We start from the raw sequence: 13,319 nt of genomic DNA, 5'->3' as shown, positions 1-13,319 counted from the left end.
TTTCTCTCTCTGAATTTGTAAATATAGGGCTATTACTGTTATTTCAGAGCCTGTGAGGGTGAGAGGCAGACAGCATGACCCTCTTCCTCCAGATGTGTCAGGTTGCGTCTCTGGGGCCCAAGAACAGGGTTTTTGTTTTATTTTACATAAGCAAAGTACACATCTCAAAGAGAATAATATTTTCATTTATATTTTTTTGAGATGGGAGTCTTGCTCTGGCATCCAGGCTGGAGTGCAGTGGCATCGTCTTGGTCCTCTGCAACCTCTGCCTCCTAGGTACAAGCAGTTCTCCTGCCTCAGCCTCCTGAGTAGCTGGGATTACAGGTGGCTGCCAGCACACTCAGCTAAGTTTTGTATTTTTAGTAGAGACGGGGTTTCACCATGTTGGCCAGGCTGGTCTCGAACTTCTGACCTTGTGATCCTCCTGCCTCGCCCTCCAAAGTGATGGGATTACAGGCATGAGCCACTGCGCCTGGCCAAAGGATAATATTTTAAATCATCGTTGGGACATACTTCGCATGCAATAAACTGCATCTATTTAAAATGTTCAACTTGTTGAGTTTTAACTGTTGTACACACCCACATCTCCACTACCACAGTGAAGATAAAGAGCATTTTTTTTTTTTGAGATGGGGTCTTGGTTTGTCGCCAGGTTGCAGTGCAGTGGCGCCATCTGGCTCACTGCATTCTCTGCCTCCCTGGTTGAAGTGATTCCCCTGCCTCAGCTTCTCAAGCATCTGGGATTACAAGCTCCCAATAATTTTTTTTTTTTGTATTTTAGTAGAGATGGGGTTTCACCATGTTTACCTCGTGATCAGCCCACCTTGGCCTCCCAAATGTTGGGATTACAGGCATGAGCCACAGCGCCCAGCGGGTAAAGCACATTTCAATCTTCTCCCAAAGAACAGCTACGGGATAAAATTCTATGTAGTCATTAAAAAGAGTAAGATTCATTTTAAGTATTGCTATGAAAAGATGTACACAACATACTTTTAACCTTTTCTAGAAGGTTAAGGAGGCTGGGTGACATGGCTCAGGCCTGTAATCCCAGCACTTTGGAAGGTCAAGGTGGGCAGATCACCTGAGGTCAGGAATTCAAGATCAGCCTGGCCAACATGGCGAAACCCTTTGGGTGTGGTGGCGGGCACCTGTAGTTCCAGCTACTCACGACGCTGAGGCAGGAGAATCTCTTGAAACCCAGAGGTGGAGGTTGCAGTGAGCTTAGATGGTTCCACTGTACTCCAGCCTGGGTGAAAATGCCACATTAATCACATATAATATTATATCTAATCACCTATATAATGTTAATGTATATTTTAAGTAGGGAATACCTGGAAGATTCCTCACCAAAGTTTTCACAGTGAGTTCAGAGACTGGGATAACTTTGTGACTTTCCCTTTCTCTGAAATGTTGGCATTTTATCTTTTAGTATAAACTTAGATTTGGGTGGGTTGCAGTGGTTCATGCCTATAATCCCAGCTCTTTGGGATCGGAGGGAGGAGGATTGCTTGAGCCCAGGAGTTCCAGGCTGCAGTGAACTATGATTGTGCCATTGCACTTCAGCCTGGGTGACAGGAGGAGACCCTGTCCCCAAAACAGAAAAATAAATAAAAGTTTAAAATAATAAAAACTATAAATTGCGATTTATGTGAACGTTAAGGAAGAGAATATTCCAGTTTGAGAATATGAAGCTAAGCCCCCACACTGAAATAGTTAGAGGTTTTTTTTGTTTGTTTGTTTTTTGTGGAGTCTTGCACTGTTGCCCAGGCTGCAGTGCAGTGGCAGGACCTTGGCTCACTGCAATCTCTGCCTCCTGGGTTCAAGCAATTCTCCTGCCTCAGCCTCCTTCAGCCTCCGGAGTAGCTGGGACTACATGCCTGCGCCATCATGCCCAGCTAATTTGTTTGTATTTTTAGTAGAGACGGGGTTTCACCATGTTAGCCAGGATGGTCTTGATCTCCTGACCTAGTGATCTGCCCACCTCAGCCTCCCAAAGTGCTGAGATTACAGGCATGAGCCACCACACCCGGCCAGTTACAGAGTTTTAAAAACCAAACTGTTCAAGCCGCGGTGGCTCAGGTCAAGCGTCCTGGCGCTTGCGGAAGCGAGGCGAATGCTTTGGAGTCCAGCCTGTGTAGCATAGAGAGCGCTCTTCCATTGAAAAAAATAATTAAACACACACACACACACACACACACACACACACACACACACACACACACACACACAGTCATTAAAACCCAGCATCAGAAACTCTGTTTCAAGAGGATCCTTCATCTTTTCCTGGCATTGAATCTTAAAGTGCCTTTAAAAGAGATATTTTTAGTGGAATGGAGATATGTATCACAATATTTACAAAAGAGATTTGGTTGTAACAAAAGGAAAACGCAAATCGGGTGGGGACAACAGGGGACCCTGTTCCATTTATTCTCTAAGCACGCTTGAAACCTGAGTTGCCATAGCGTCCTTGACTGAAGATAAAGTCGAGGCAGATCTTGTTCCTGGAGTATTGACTTGATTTTGCAAACGGTCAAAAGCTTTTGGAAATCAGGCTTTCAGATTGAAAGTCTCAAGAATGTTCTTTCTGGCAGTGAGCCCGTAAGAATCCGGGCCATCTGGATGATGCTGTCTCTGCTTCCACCTAGTGGCAGTGGCTGGAAGGACAGGGCACAGTGATACCGCACCAGTCAGTGGGTCTGAAGCCAAGGTGAACCCGCCTTTGCAAAATCCTCATTAAGGAAATGATGACAGTGAAAGATATCAAACCTAACTGACCCCATCTTGCTTCTAAACTCTGAGCTGCCCTTGTTCATTTTTGGGAGTAGGCCGAACTAGCCTTGGGAAGAAATTTATAGTTTAAAGAGAAACTTTTTTTTTTTTTTTTTTTTTGAGACGGAGTTTCATTCTTGTTGCCCAGGCTGAAGTGCAATGGTGCGATCTCAGCTCTTGGAAACCTCCGCATCCCGGGTTCAAGTGATTCTCCTGCCTCACCCTCCCAGCAGCGGGAATTACAGGCATGTGCCACCAAGCCTGGCTAATTTTGTATTTGTTTTTTTTTTTTTTTTTAATGAAAGAAAGAAAGAGAAAGAGAAAAGGGGGAGAGAGAACAGGAGTCTTGCTCTATTGCCCAGGCTGGAATGCAATCTAAAAGTAGGTATTAAAAACCTCTTTTATGCTGATAATTGTGCTTAACAGCGGAGACAGGAAGGAATAAGGAAAGAAAATAAACAAACAGCCAACCAATATTTCGTTTAAATCTGTGAAACGCTGTGCAGGTGCTGAAGAGTGATTTGCTTCCATTTATGTGGTCACTTTAGGTGTAATGTGATACTAAAAAAATGTATGTTCTGTGGACCTGGGATGAAGAATTCTATAAATATTCACTGAGTTTACTTGTTCCAGGTCTGAGTTCTAATCATAAATGTCCCTGTTAATTTTCTATCTCATTGATCTGTTGAATATTAACAATGTGGTTTCAAAGTCTCCCACTATTATTGTGCGGGAGTCCAAGTCTCTATACAAGTCATTAAGAACTTGTCTTATGTATCTGGGTGTCCCTATATTGGGTACATATATATTTATGATCATTGACTCCTATTGTTGCATTGATCCTTTTATCATCATGTAATGTCCTTCTTTGTTTCTTTTAGGCTTTGTTACTATTAAAGTCTATTTTGTCAGAGACGAAAATGACAACTCCTGTTTTTTTTCTCTCCATTTGATTGGTGAGTCTTCTTCCAATCCTTTGTTTTGAGTCTTTGTGTGTCCTTGCTTATGAGATGGATCTAGATACAGCATGCTGATGTGTTTTGACTTTTTATTCAGTTTGCATGTCTGTGTCTTTGATTGGGGCATTTAATCCATTTAAATTTAGGATTAATATTGATATTTGTGAGTTTAATATTGTCATTTAATGCTAGCTGACTATTTGCCCATTAGTTGATATAGATTCTTCATTAGGGAGATACTCTTTACCTTTTGGTAAGTTTTTGGGATGACTGATACTGGTTGTTCCTTTCTGTGTGTAGTGCTTCTTTCAGAAGCTCTTGTAAAGCAGGTCTGATGGTGATGAAATCTCTGAGTGCTTGCTTGTTCATGAAAAATTTTATTTTTCCTTCATTTATAAAACTTAGTTTGGCTGGATATGAGATTCTGGGATGAAAATTCTTTTCTTTGAGGATATTGAATATTGACCCCCCACTCTCTTCTAGTTTGTAGGGTTTCTGCTGAGAGATCTGCTGTAAGTCTGATAGGTTTCCCTTTATGGGTAGCCTGACCTTTCTCTCTAGCTGCCCTTTGAATTTTCTCCTTTATTTCAACCCTGGTGAATCTAACAATTATGTGCCTTGGGGTTGCTCTACTTGAGGAATATCTTTGTGGTGGTCTCTGTATTACCTGGGGTTGAATATTGTCCTGCCTTTCTAGGTTAGGAAAGTTTTCCTGAATAATATCCTGAAGAATCTTTTCCAGCTTGGATTCATTCTTTTCATGACATTCAGGTACACCTATCAAACGTAAATTAGGTGTTTTCACATAGTCCCATATTTCTTGGAGACTTTGCTCATTCCTTTTTACTTTTTCTTCTTTAATCTTGTCTTCTCGTTTCATTTCATTAAGCTGGTTTTTGACCTCTGATATCCTTTCTTCTGCTTGATCAATTGGAGTGTTAAAACCTGTGCATACTTCTCGGAGTTCTCGCATTGTATTCTTCAGTTTCATTAATTCACTTATAATCCTCTCTAAATTGTCTATTCTCGTTAGGATTTCGCCAAATGTTTTTTCAAAGTTTTAAGTTTCTTTACATGGGGCTAGAACATGTTCTTTTAACTCACAGAAGTTTCTTATTATCCACCTTCTGAAGCCTATTTCTGTTATTGGAATGCATTTGTTGTCCATCAGGCCTTGTTCCCTGGTTGATGAGGAACTGTGATCCTCTGTAGAGGGAGAGGCATTCTGATTTTGAGTATTGTCAGCCTTTTTACGCTGGTTTCTTCCCGTCATTGTAAATTTACCCACCTGTTATCTTTGTAATTACCGACTTTCAAATTAGGTCTCTGAGTGGCCGTCCCACTTGTTAATTCCCAGTGCCAAAATCTGAGCAACCCACTGCACCGTGGATGTCAAATTTCAGCCAAGAAACACCAGTATAGCAAAGTCTCCACATCACATTTAAAGCTCATGCAATGGCTCAAAGAGGATCAACGTCAAAAAACTGAATTCCTAGCTCAGGTGAAATCACCCAAGTTGCCTGTGAGGTGTCGTGGAACCTGCAGGTGGAAAGGGCATCTTTATTTAGAGCTGCAGCCCAATTGCTCCTGCATCTTGGGGCCCCGTGAAGGGACCCTCTCCCTTCAACATTGCACAGTGAGGCCATTTCTGGGGAGAAATGTAGACTCTCCTTGGACTCCTGAGGTTTTTACACTTGCTGACTCTGTGGACTTTGACGTCATCATTAAACACCTTAGAGTGATGTAATTTGCTTTGAATGTCGCTGTAGAACAGGCAGCTGTTCCTGAAGCAGGAAACAAGGGACCGGTGACCTGCACTGTCACCCCCTCCGTGGTTCTCTCATGCAATGAAATCATGAGTCGACAAATCTATGGCTAGGTGAACAGTAAACTCCATTTCAGCAAATGTTTCAGATGTTCCTTCTTGCCTAGTAGTGTTCTGGCTTTACTACAGCCTTAATATTTTCAAATGTATATTTTCCTTGGTGTAGATTTTTAAATAATTCAAATGTATTTATTATACCGGGTTGTTGCAGTAAGCCACCTCGAATGTTGCTGTAGAACTAAAGTAAGCTAATAAATGTGTGGTTCTCCATGGAGTTTCTGCTAACACCATCTTAAAAACTGATTAACCCAAATCCAATCACTCCTCAGTCCTCTACTGCCTCCTCTCTGGAGCCATCCTCTCCAAGATAGTAAACCAGAGGGCCTCCCAGCTGGGCTTCCTGCTGCCTCTCACTCAGCTGTCCATCACCCACACAACAGGCAGAGGGAGCCTTTCAAATGGGAATTAGAGCTCATCCTCACCACCATGTCCCACAGACACTCCAGCCTCTTCCTTCTTAGCACAGTGAAACCCCAGTCTCTCACTGTTTCCTATCAGCCCCTCGTCACAGGGTCCCTCTGGCTGCTCTGGCCTCATCCCACCCCTCTCAGCCCAGCTAACTCATCTCCACTAACACTGCTCAATCCTGTCTCAGGCACCTCGCCCTGGAACTCCCCGTGTGCACCTGCTCCCGAGGGATCCAAAGGGCTCGCCCCTCACACCAGTCAGGTCTCTGCTCAAACAACCAGTGGTCAAGCTCTCAGGCTTCATCAACAAAATATATCTCCTACCATCCTCACCACCAACAGTCTTCTAGCCCTAGCATGTTTCTCCATAACAATTGTCACCAATATTAGAATTGTTTCATTTGTGGTTTGTATCACTGCAACATGTTCTCTGAGGCAGGGACCTTGTCTAGTCACCACTTGGATTTCCAGCATCTAGAAGTCCAGGTACAGAGAAGGGGCTCAATAAATATGGGTTGAATAAATGGGTGAATATAATTGGCACACAGCTTTTGAGGAGGACTTAGATAATATGTATGAGAAGGCTTAAAATGTTCACACCCTTTGACCTAATAACTTCTATTTGAGAAATCTGTGATTTTAAAACAAAATCCAAATTATAGAAAGATCTTTAGGTATAAGGATATTAATTATCATAACGAAAAAACATACAAAAGAAGAGTGGCTAGGTCTTTGTTTGGAAATAGCCTACAGCTATTTCCAAAGAAAGCAGCATGTGAGAAGGTTTTGTAATATGATATAAAGTTGCTTGTTAATAATGAAGTTTTGAAAAGCAAGATTCACAGTAACTCATAAGCATGACTACACTAAGTAGTCCTGCACAGACACCGCATGCACAGAAACCAGGGGTGGAGACTCAGGGGCGGCTGCAGAGCGCAGCTCCAGGGCCCCTTCCCTCTGAAATCAGAGGCTCTGCCAGGCGAAGGCTCATCCTGACCCTCCCAGTGGAGACACAGGCAATTTCCATCCTTCTGCTTCTTTATACTTTTTAATATTTTCTGTATTTGAGTAGGTTTTACTTTCTAAAAAGATAATATATCAGAACATTTTTAAAATTTGAAATAAAATTATAAAGAAGTCCAAATCTTTATTCCCAACTCAGCTTGAAGGAAAGTCTCCTCTAGACTCCACAGGAGAGAAATTCCTGTTGATGGCACCTTTAGAAGGTAAGAAAGGAACTCTTCCTCCACCGTGCCTGACCCATCTTTGGGTTTTCAGCATCAGCTGACTGATAAAGGCAACGCTGAGAGTACGATCCATGTATAGATTCCCCACTGTCATGTAATATGAATCTCAACACACCTGATGGAGTGGGATAGATTCTCTCATTTTCATAGTTTAGGCATCTGAGTCCCTGAGAGCCTGAACGCCTGACATGGATTCTCCAAAAAATGTTGGCCTTGAGACTCTAAAGGGCCCTGGGTCTCCTGTGAAGCCCCCTGTGCATGCCCCGCACCCACAGAGGCTCCACAACAGTGGGAGCAGCACCCAGGGTCAGAGCCCAGGCGAGATGGCACTCAGGGACCATCCACACCCGGGGTGTGCAGAGGAGGGGCCAAAGTGAGAGCCGAACCCCTGCCTAGGCTGTGGTGACAGATGGGCTGCCTGTGGGTCCCAGTGCTCCCGGAGCTATCATTGCTTATCTCCGGGAGACCCCAGACCTGCACATAGGAAAACTCTACATTTCTGGTGTAGCATGATTCTCTTTTGAGGTGTATACACTACCTCTCATATCTTTTTTTTTTCTTTTTTTTGAGAAAAAAAAGATGGTCTTGCTCTGTCACTTGGCTAGAGTACAGTGTGTGATCCTGGCTCACTGCAGTCTCTGCTTCCCAGGTTCAAGAGATACTCCTGCCTCAGCCTCCTGATTAGCTGGGATTACAGGCATGTGCCACCACACACAGCTAATTTTTTTTTTTTGTATTTTCAGTAGAGACAGGATTTCACCATATTGGCCAGGCTGGTCTCCAACTCCTGACCTTGTGATCCACCCACCTCAGCCTTCCAAAGTGCCGAAATTGCAGGCATGAGTCACTGTGCTGGGCCAACTTTCCGAATCTTAAAGCCAGCCATTGTCACTCCTAGTTACACCCCAAAGGGATAAGCCTCTAACTCTGCTGAAAATTGCCTCATAATTTCAGCTGAGCATTTTGAGCCACAGGTGGAAAGTCTGTGGGGCTTGTACCTGGCCTATCTGGAAGGTGGTCCTGAAAGGTAGTATGTGACTAGGTGGGCTCTGAGGGGCATGAATGTCCCTGATCAGAGGGGAACAAGACAGATGGGAAGATTCCAAAAATGAGCTTCAATGGCCTTCTGCCCAGCACCAGCATTTGGAAAATCTCCCAGCCACGTTGGCTTGTGGTTTTGCATTCCACTTTCCTGTCTGCCAGGTCACTGCAGGCAATCCCTTCATTTGGTAAGCATTTATCAAACACCTATTCTGTGCTGGTTATTGTTTTAAGAGGAGCTGGGACTGAGGTAAGAGGAAAGAAACCCTCTTGCTCTCAAGGTGTGCCCAGTCTTGTTCAGGCAGAAATCAGTAAGGACATTGTAACACAAACTGAGAGAGGAAAAGGAAGAAACTGGTCAGGTAGGCAGTTGTGGTGGGTCCTCAGTTGAAATATTTCAAACAAAAGAACAGCCTGCAGGCACAGAGAAGGGAACTTGTACAGGGGGGCTTGCCTAAGACATGTGCACAGCTGCATAAGGATAATAAGAAACGCTACACAGGATACTTGCCCAGATATGCCGGCAATGGAAAAGTCTGTTCTCTGACACATGCGCAGTAAGGGGAACAAGACAATATCGAATTACTTAAGCTAAGAGCCCACATGGGCACTAGGAGCATGGGGTGGAGCTACCAGAAATTCGTGCCTTATGCAAATGAGACACCTAGCCCTCATCAGTTTCTTATAAAAGTCTTTGCATTCAGCTGCAACAATGGCAACCCTCTTCCAAGCGCCTGCTCCACTGGGGAGAGCGTTCTTCTTTTGCTTATTAAAGTTTTGCTCTAACCTCACCCTTTGTATCCATGCTCCTTAATTTTCTTGGTGGTGACATAAAGAACTACAGGTAATACCTCACAAGGAGAGACTGAGACTTCTGCATTGTGGTGCATTGACAAGACTAACAAACTGGCCAGTGGGACATGCACATTTGCTTGTGTGGGAAGTAGAAAAGTTTCTTTCTTTCTTTTTTTTTTTTTTGAGACAGAGTTTTGCTCTTATTATCCAGGCTGGAGTGCAATGGGGTGATCTCGGCTCACCACAACCTCCGCCTCCTGGGTTCAGGCAATTCTCCTGCCGCAGCCTCCCGAGTAGCTGGGATCACTGGCATGCGCCACCATGCCCAGCTACTTTTTTTTTGTATTTTTAGTAGAGACGGGGTTTCACCATGTTGACCAGGATGGTCTCTATCTCTTGACCTCGTGATCCACCCACCTCGGCCTCCCAAAGTGCTGGGATTACAGGCTTGAGCCACCGCGCCTGGCCCGAAAAGTTTCTTTTTAAAGTTTCCTTTCTTGTTAAACAAGTAGTGTGCTAATAACTTTGTTAAGCCCTATCCTACGGAGCTGTTAGACACGCCATGCTTACAGGCACATAGTACATTCTATGTCCTTGTACTTTAACCAAGATATCTGTGCTGGTCGTGCTCACAGGCATGTCTCAACTCTCCATTGCTTTTACCTGTTTAGAAAAGTTTTAAGTCGTTAGCTAATCGGGTTTTAGCTTAGATTGTAAGGTCTGGCTCCAGCCAACTGAAATCAGACACAGCAGTAAGGACAACCCTAAATGTGTAAAAGATTTGTGTGTTTTTCTTTGTTCACTGTACTCTTGTGGCAAAATGGTTAGGAAAAGTATCCTTCCTGCAGTCCAGAAAGTAAAAACTGCGTTGCTGAGTCTTTCTTTGCGGTACTGAGCATCTATTTACAACAGCTTGGTAGACATATATGTAGATCCTCAGCTCTGACTAATGAACAAATACCAAAAATCTCATAAATAACATCACTTGAGCTTTGTTTTGTAGTATAAGTGGGAGCCCACAGGCACCAGGATAGGAGAGCTTTGTTCAGGATCCTGGGTCACAGGACCAAGGATCCTTCCTGGGCCAGGCCAATATTCAGACTAAGCTGATTGAAGACCCTGGTACTTCCTGGCAAGAAAAGGTGTCCAACATCTGACTATCCAGAAGTCACAGCTACTCAGTATTGAGACCTGAAACAGTGAGAGAAAGAGCGAGAGTGAGAGAGAGAGAGAGAGAGAGAGAGAGAGAGAGAGCGAGAGCGAGTGCAGTGCGCATGTGCCTGGGCAACAGAATGAGACTCCATCTCAAAAAAAAAAAAAAATTAAATGGTATATTCTACATGCTCACTGCTGGTTCATAGAAAATGATTGGCTTTTACATATTAACTTTGCATCCTGCATACTTGCTGTAATTACTTGTTAGTTGCAGGAGTTTTTTATGTGTGGATTCTTTTTGATTTTCTACATAGACAATCATATCATCTGTGAACAAAGACAGTTTTAGTTCTTCCACATGTGTATATACCTTTTATTATGTCTTATTGCATTAGCTAGGACTTCCACTACCATGTTGAAAAGCTGTGTTGAGAGGGTCATTCCTGCCTTGTCCTGATCTTAGCAGGCAAGCTTTAATTTCTCACCATTAAGTGTGATGTTAGCTGTGGAGGTTTTGTAGATGCTGTTTATCAAGCTGAGTAAGGTCTTCTCTATTCCTAGCTTGCTAAGAGATTTTATTTTTTAACCATCATGAATGGGTGTTGGATGTTGTCAAATGCTTTTTCTGCCTCTATTGATATGTTCACGGGACAGGGATTTTCTTCTTTAGCCAGTTGATGTATGATTACATTAATTGATTTTCAAATGTTGAAGTAACTTTGCATACCTGGGATAAATCCCACTTAGTCATGGTGTATTGTTCTTTTCATGCATTGTGGATTTGATTTGCTAGCATTTCGCTGAGGATTTTTGCACCCGTTATTCATGAGAGATATTGGACTGTGGTTTTATTTTGTGTAAAGTCTTCATCTGATTTTGGTATTTGGCTAATGCTGGCCTCATGGAATGAGTTAGAAAGGATTTCCTCATGGAATCCTGGCCTCATGGAATGAGATAGAAAGTGTCTGTTTTGGCTTTGCAGAGGCTGCCGCCGGGAGCCCCATACCATCAGCCATGGTGAACCCCACCTGTTCTTCGACATTGCGGTCAACATCGGCCCTTGGGCTGCATCTAAAGACAGCAGAAAACTTTGGTGCTCTGAGCACTGGAGAGAAAGGATTTGGTTATAAGCGTTCCTCCTTTCACAGAATTAGTCCAGGGTTTCTGTGTCAGGGTGGTGACGTCATGCCATTAGGGCACTGGTGGTGAGTCCATCTTTGGGGAGAGATTTGATGATGAGAACTTCCTCCTAAAGCATACAGGTCCTGGCATCTTGTCCATTGCAAATGCTGGACCCAACACAGACAGTTCCCAGTTTTTCATCTGCACTGCCAAGACGAAGTGGTTGGATGGCAAGCACATGGTCTTTGGCTAGGTGAAAGAAGGCGTGGTTATTGTGGGCGCCGTGGAGTGCTTCGGGTTCAGGAAAGGCAAGACCATCAAGAAGATCACCATTGCCGACTGCGGACAACCCTACTAAGTCTGGCTTGTGTTTTATCTTTTTTCTTTTTCTTTTTTTTTTTTTGGAGACAGAGTTTCACTCTTGTTGCCCAGGCTGGAGTGTAGTGGCGTAATCACAGCTCACTGCGACCTTCACCTCCCGGGTTCAAGTGATTCTCCTGCCTCAGCCTTCCGAGTAGCTGGGGTTGCAGGTACCCACTGCCTGTATTTTTGTATCTTTAGTAGAGATGAGGTTTTGCCATGTTGGCCAGGCTGGTCAACATGACCTCAGGTGATCCACTTGCCTCAGCCTGGCAAAGTTAAGTCTGTCATTATTCAAAACAAATTTAATAAAAAGTAAAAGGAGACCAGGCACAGTAGCTCATGTCTGTAATCCCTGCCTTTTGCGAGGCTGAGGTGGGAGGATTCCTTCAGCCCAGGAGTTTGAGAGAAGCCTGGGCTACATAGTGAGACCTTATCTCTCTATAAAAAAATGTTAAATATAAAAAGTGAAATGAATAGACATATATTAAAGAAACTAAATCAATAATTAATAACATTCAGAAACAAAATATCAGGCCCAAATAGGTTTACTGATAAATTCTACCAAACATTTAAGGGGAAATATTATAGCAATTTTCTATAACCTCTTCCAGAAGACACTTTCTTTTGTTGTTATTCTCATTTAGTTTTTATTTCATAAACTTAATCATTATGTAATCATAAACTTAACTCTACTAAAAATACAAAAATTAGCTGGACTTGTGGCGTGCATCTGTAATTCCAGCTACTCAGGCAGCTGAGGCAGGAGATTAGTTTGAACCCGGGAGGCGGAGGTTGCAGGGAGCTGAGATTGCACCGTCTCTACTATTTTTGGTAGAGATGGTTTCACCATGTTGGCCAGGCTGATCTTGAACTCCTGACCTCAGGTGATCTGCCCACCTTGGCCTCCCAAAGTGGGGAGGCATGAGCCACCACACCCAACTGGTCCCCGGAACTCCTAAGCTCACACATAGGTAAGCTTGCAGTGTAGGGAGTGTCTGGGAGAGAGAAGGCAAAGGTTAGAATTGCATTCCTAAAGAGCTAAGTAAGAGGTGAACAATCAGGGAAAAAGCAAAAAGGTGAAGATAATGTAAGGAAAATGGGGTACTCAGTTACAGGGCTGCCATAACAAAACCCCACAGATGGGTGGCTTAACAACAGAAATTCGTTTCTCATAAATCTTGTGGCTGGAAGTCTGAGATCAGGGTGTCAGTAGACTGAGGGCCCTCTTCCCACCTGGCAGACAACTGCCTTCTTGCGGTATCCTCAAGTGGTGAAGAGAATGAGCCAGCCTCCTCTTATTCTTATAAGGACACTAATCCCATCATGGGCTAATCTCTTGACCTCACCTGAATCCAATAACCTCCCAAAGGCCCACCTCTGAATCCCATCACGCTGGGAATTAGAGCTTTGACATATGAATTTGACACAGAAACATTCATTCCATAACCAAATCTTAAGATCAAAGTACTGGAAAACTTGGTTTCTGGTTAGTGAGGGCTCTCTGCCTGGCTTGTAGATGGCCACCTGCTCACTATGTGCTCCTGTGGCCTTTCCTCCGTGTGGATGCACAAAGAGA

General features: G+C 43.6%; 1 long non-coding RNA gene across 1 annotated transcript; it reads left to right on the top strand.

Annotated features, from left to right (window-relative positions):
• The first annotated feature begins 2,181 nt into the window (after positions 1-2,181).
• On the top strand, positions 2,182-5,823 carry LOC144582102 (uncharacterized). The gene is made up of 2 exons (XR_013534013.1): positions 2,182-3,725; positions 5,051-5,823. It is a non-coding gene; the product is annotated as an uncharacterized LOC144582102 (long non-coding RNA).
• The last annotated feature ends 7,496 nt before the right edge of the window (positions 5,824-13,319 follow it).

This window comes from Callithrix jacchus, chromosome 4, assembly GCF_049354715.1.
Source record: "Callithrix jacchus isolate 240 chromosome 4, calJac240_pri, whole genome shotgun sequence".
NCBI classification, from domain to species: domain Eukaryota; kingdom Metazoa; phylum Chordata; class Mammalia; order Primates; family Cebidae; genus Callithrix; species Callithrix jacchus.
The sequence above is the reverse complement of the archived record's forward strand: the minus strand, read 5'-3'. Positions and strand labels throughout refer to the sequence as shown.